Source organism: Euleptes europaea, chromosome 4 (assembly GCF_029931775.1).
Source record: "Euleptes europaea isolate rEulEur1 chromosome 4, rEulEur1.hap1, whole genome shotgun sequence".
Lineage (NCBI taxonomy): Eukaryota > Metazoa > Chordata > Lepidosauria > Squamata > Sphaerodactylidae > Euleptes > Euleptes europaea.
In genome coordinates, this window is record NC_079315.1 from 112,393,134 (window position 1) to 112,399,430 (window position 6,297).

Sequence of the window (6,297 nt, forward strand, 5' to 3'; positions counted from 1 at the left end):
TATTATTATGAGATGCATAACTTTAACGCTAACAGCTTGTAGGGTAGTTTAAATGTCAGTATTGAAACTTTAATCTTTAGCGGCAGTCTTGTAGATATGAACCATCTTGTTAACCGAGCATGTAATTTTGTATTCTATTGCGTTGTACACTGCAACTTCTAAAGCCAAGGAGTCTACAGACATTAGGTGCGTGTACCGTTTTCTATCAACCACAGACTCAAGAATGACACCGCTCTCGATATAGTTTAGTATTTGCTAATTTTACTACACTCTTTTTTTTGTTATGTATATGTAGGGAAGTCATAGGGATTATAAATTCAATTTGAGTAAAGTTTAAAAAAAAACCATATATATTTTATGATAAAGGGCCTTTAACTTATGGTGGCCAAAGCACTGATATTATATATTTGCTGTAAAGAGAATTATAAGAGTTTTATTTTTCTGATATTAAAAGTTACTTAATAAAGACTTGTTTCCATTAACTTGTATGGTTTCCTTGACTTTGCTGTTTTCATGGTCCTCCTAGCCATTCGAGGCGTCTGCCTGGTATCAACCAGAGCTCGGGCCTTTTCTGTTGGGGAATGGGCTTCCCTTTATTGGGGATCTTCAGGAGGCACTGCAAGATTTGTTTGTTTGCCAGGGATTTTAAGAACATAAGAGGAGCCCTGCTGGATCAGGCAAGTGGTCCATCTAGTTCAGCATCCTACCTCACACAGTGGCCAACCAGTTCCTCTGGAGGGCCAACAACAGGGCATAGAGGCTGGAGCCTTCCCCTGATGTTGCCTCCTGGCACTGGAGGTTCCCCATAGTCACCAGTGCATAAGAATATAAGAGCCCCTGCTGGATCAGACCAGTGGTCCATGTAGTCCAGAATCCTGTCTCACACAATAGTCAACCAGTTCCTCTGGAGGGCCAACCACAGGGCCATAGAGGCCCAGACAGAGGGAGAAACTAGAATGAAAGTTCTTTCCTTTATGCCCAGTGTCTCATGCTGGCATGATTGAACCCATAAAAGTGCCTTATACTGAATCAGACCCTTGGTCCATCAAAGTCAGTATTGTCTACTCAGACTGGCAACAGTCTCCAGGGTCTCAGGAAGAAGTCTTTCACATCACCTACTTGCCTGGCCCCTTTAACTGGAGACGTCAGGTATTGAACCTGGGGACCTTCTTCATGCCAAGCAGATGCTCTGCCACTCAGCCACAGCCCCTCCACCCTAGGGATAGTTGACCAATCAAATGTATGGCCAATAATGTAACAACCAATCAAGTATGTTGCTAATCTGGTGAACTGGATTTGTTTCCCCACTCCTCCACATGAAGCCAGCTGGGTGACCTTGGGTAAGTCACACTCTCTCAGCCCCACCTACGTTACAGGGTGTCTGCTGTGGGAGGGGAAGGGAAGGTGACTGTGAGTCTCCCTTAAGTGCTAGAGAAATTCGGCATATAAAAACCAACTCTTCTTCCTGTTCGAAGCTGTAGTCAGTTTTACCTTGGATTCTCAGAGAGAGAGAGAGAGAGAGAGAGACTTCCATGATTTTGCCTAGGCCTCAGCCTGAACCAGTGTTTCTGAATTGAGAAGATGCTAGTCTCTTGATAGTGGTGCCTGTCTTGTGCATTTTTATACTGCCCTTTCACTGAGGAATGCAGGGTAGCGTACATAGTTTTTCCCTTCTGTATTAATCTTCACAACAAACCTGTGAGGTACATGAGGCTATGTGTGTCTGATAGACCCAAGGTCACCCAGCAAGTTTCCGTGGTACAATGGGGATTCGAACCTGGGTCTCCCTGAGTTAGTCCAATACCAACCATACTGGGTAACTACAGACTAGATACCTTCAGGATATGGAGAGAATGATCAAGGAATAGCAATAGGGTAGCCAACCTGCAGGTGGGTCCGGGCAATCACCCAGAATTACAACTGATCTCCAGACAACACAGATCAGTTCCTCTGGAGAAAATGGCTGCTTTGGAGGACAGAGTCTATGGCATAATACCCTGCTGATGTACCTCCCACCCACCCACCCATCTTGAAACCCCTCCCCAGGCTCCACTCCCAAATCTCCATGAATTTCCCAACTTGATACTGGCAACTTTAAATAGAGAGCTTGGGACGAAGAAGCATCAGGTTTGAGATGGTGAAGAAATATCAAGGCAGATCTAGATCAGACAGGGAAATACTGGTCTAGATGGGACGGGAGGTTTATAAAGACAAATAATTGTCAACAGCATCTAGATGGTACCGAAAGCCCAGAGGGTTTGATGAGGTCACACAAGGGTAGAGAACCCTCCTTTCATCTTAGTGCAGTGGTTCCCAAAGTGGGCAGTACCACCCCCTGGGGGGCGGTGGGATTACCTAGGGGGGCACTAAGAGGTAAGGGGACTGCAGGGGGCGCTAGAGGTGGGCCCCTTCAACTGTGTTGTTCACTAATTTACAATAGATCAAGCTATGGCACCCTGCTGGCAAATCTGGTGGAAACTCTCAGAATTTTTCCCCAGACTTTAAAGAGCTGGTACCACTGGATCAAGTTCATCAGTTTTGCTGAATAAATTTCAACTAAAAAGTTTTAATTTGATTCTGAATAGATGTGCAATTAATTGTTACTGTTTTCAGATTTTATTGTTAATCATCTTTGGCGAGTCATGCAAACCCCTATTGTGAATAATGCTTTTTTATAGGATAGGGTAGGGGGCGCTGGGGTTGAGTTTGTGGAACCAAAGGGGTGGTGGCTCGAAAAGTTTGGGAACCACTGCTCTAGATGGTACCGAAAGCCCAGAGGGTTTGATGAGTTCACACAAGGGGAGAGAACCCTCCTTTCATCTTAGTGGCTTCTGTGCGGCCCCACATGGGAACTGCGCATGTGCAGTTCCCATATGTGCCTGCACAGAAGACAACTTGATGAACAACCGTTACAGGTAGGTGCAACACTGTTTTCTCACTGAATCTGAACAATAAAATGATTTGTTGCCAACGATTTTGTTCCCAGAGTAGCTGGGATGTTCCCTACCCCCATGCCAGCCTGTGTCACTATTGGCCACTGTGTGAACAGACTGCTGGTCTGTTCCAGCATCGCTTTTCATATTTTCTTATCAAGAAGAGTTGGCTTTTATACCCCACTTTTCTCTACCTTTAAAGTGTTCTCTCCCCCCCCCCAACAACAGGCACCTTGTGAGGTATGTGGGGGGGAGGGCTAAGAGAGGTCTGAGAGAGCTGTGACTGGCCCAGGGCTACCCAGGTGGCTTCATGTGGAAGAGAGTGGGAACAAACCCGGTTCACCAGATTAGAGTCCGCCGTTCTTAACCACTACACCGCGCTGGCTCTCAAGTGGGAAAACGGAGGCTGCAAGAATGGACTGGCTCAGGGTTATACTTGGGAGAACTGGGCTTGGTTCAAATCCAGTGCAGTTACTCTCCCCCGACCAAAGAAGGATGCTTTCAAGTCCATGAAGCTACTGTTCAGGCCTGGTGTTGGTTAACTTACCTTTCTTCCTCGTTCATGAGACCAAAAGGGAGGCGCTTGGGGGCTTTGCTTTTCCACCTCCAAGAGTGTTGTGGAACCTCTGAACCATCTCACAAAGGCCCTTTCCCAACTGGCTTTTCCTCAAAAGCATTTTTTTTTGGGGGGGGGGGATCTCAAATTCACGGCATGCTTTCTCACGTGGGTGGTGAGCCGGTTTAAAAATCTCTGCCAAGCTGACAGCTACAGGCATCTAATAAATAGCTCGCTTGGTAGCCGATAGCCGAGCAGTTTCCCTGACCCTCTTTAAGTGCGCCAGCTGCTGAGGACTCCACAAGGGAAGCCTTGTTTGGACAGCTAATTATCCTTTTCTTCACCCGTTCTCCGCCCCGCAAATGTGCTCCCCCCCCATAAAAACTTGGCAATCGCTCGTGTGTCGTTTCTGTTCTTAATGCCACCATCAAGTCAGTTCTGAAAGAATCATCTAGTGACTGATAGTGACGGGCGCTTTTAGATTATTAAAACCAATCACAATATTTGAGATTAATTTCCATTTAGCGGTACGTTGCTTTTTCTCAGAGGTCTAGGAGCAGGCTATGAAATTGGATTCAGGTCCTTGTGGGCTATTATGTTATATATTTTTATATTAAAATTGCAAACTCTCAGCATAAGCTTTTATCCGTTTGCTTTAGAATCCAATTTTACTTATTTAATATAGCAGTTTGTAACAGATCCGGGGTTGGATTCCACCAGTGAGAAAGGAAGGAAACAAATGCCTACTGTGGTGTAGTGGTTAGAGTGTTGGACTAGGAACGGGGGGGGGACCCAGGTTCAAACCCCCATTTTGCTTTTAAGCTTGTTGGGTGACTTTGGGCTAGTTATACCTTCTCAGCCTAGCCTACCTCACAGGGCTGTTGTGAGGATAAAACGGAGGTGGAGAAAAGCATGGAAGTTACTTTGGGTCCCCACTCTAGAGAAAGGTAAGATACGAATTAAGTTAGTAAACATTCTGGGCATTGTGGGACCTGCATGATCAAAAACCATGTTGTTGGGGGTGGGGGCTGTAGTAAAGGGAAGATGTGGATGAGGTTGAGCCACAAAATTAAATCAAAAGAGTTTCCGTCTAGACATTAAGAAGAATTTTCTAACAGAGCGGTTCCTCAGTGGAACAGGCTTCCTCGGGAGTGGTAAGCACTCCTTCCCTGAAAGTTTTAAAGAAGAGGCTAGATGGCCATCAGCAATGCTGATTGTATGACAGGCAGATGATGATAGGGCATCCTAGCCATCTTCTGGGTATGGAGTCGGGGTCACTGGGTGTATGTGGGGGGAGGTAGTTTGGAATTTCCTGCATTGTACAGGGGGTTGGACTAGATGACCCTGGTGACCCCGTCCAATTCTATGATTCTATGCCTTTATCAGGCACGTAACTTCTGAGTCACTCTCTCCTTTACTGCCTATCTTGCTGTCCAGGGAACTGAAACCGGACAGCAAGGTACCGTAAAAATGGTCACATTTGAATTGTTGTGAAATAATGTTAATTGGGTCAATCACTTTACCTTAGGCAATGTTACGGAATCAGGTGAGGCACAAATAGTTCAAATATGGAACCTGATCTCAAGTGCTGATGACAAAGGGGGAATCAGTTCCCATCAAACTGCAACATGTTTCTTTTCCTGAATGTATAGTTTATCAAACTAGAAACTCAGAATAAAGGCCTAAATGCAGGAAGCAATTCCAAACATCTTCAGTGACTTTAAATTGCAGGCAAGTGGGAAACACAGCTAAGCAGTACCGTTCTGTGCTCCTCAAGCTCCAAGGAAATCTGTCTTCTGGTCTGAAATGTTGTAGGGTTGCCTCTTGACAAATGTTGCTTGCCCATGGGCAGACTGACCTGCGTCAGACTAGAATCTGAGGGACCCAGGTGCAAATCCCAACTCGGTCACGAAGCCAGCTGGGAGACCTTGGGCCAAGCGTTTCCCTTGGACTAACCTACCTCACAGAGCTGTGATTAGGGTTGCCAGCTCCAGTTTGGGAAACCCCTGGAGATTTTGAGGGTGGGGTCTGAGGAGGGTGGAGTTTGGAAAGGGGAGGGACTTCACTGCCATAGAGTCCGATTGCCACAGCAGTCATTTTCTCCAGGGGAAATCATTTCTATCGGCTGGAGATCAATTGTAATAGCAGGAGATCTCCAGCCACCACCTGGAGGTTGGTAACCCTAATTGTGAAGTGAAAAAAAAACCAGGAATGGAGAGTTAGGTACACTACCAGAGTGGTGTAGTGAGAGTTAGGTACATACCAGCATGGTGTAGTGGTTAAGAGCGGTGGTTTGGAGCAGTGATCTGGAGAACCGGGTTTGATTCCCCACTCCTCCACATGAGCACTGGAGGCTAATCTGGTGAACTGGGTTGGGTTTCCCCACTCCTACACATAAAGTCAGCTGGGTGACCTTGGGCTATTCACAGTTCTTTTAGAGCTCTCTCAGCCCCACCTACCTCACAGGGTGTCTGTTGTGGGGAGGGGAAGGGAAGGTGTTTGTAAGCCGGTTTGAGTCTCCCTTAAGTGGTAGAGAAAGTCGGCATTTAAAAACCAACTCTTCTTCTACTCTGATTTCCTTTGAGGAAGGGTAGAATGAAAATGTACTAGATAAGTTAGATAGGTTAATTAACCCCCCTTTTCAAGAGAAATGGAATAAAAAATTAGGTTATGAACTGGATGAAAAGAAATGGAACTTTATACTCACAAAAGGTTTAAATTTTACAATAAGTCTTGCATCCAGAGAAAATTTATTTAAGATGGCACATATGTGGCATCTCTCCCCAAACAGAGTTCAAAAAATGTGTA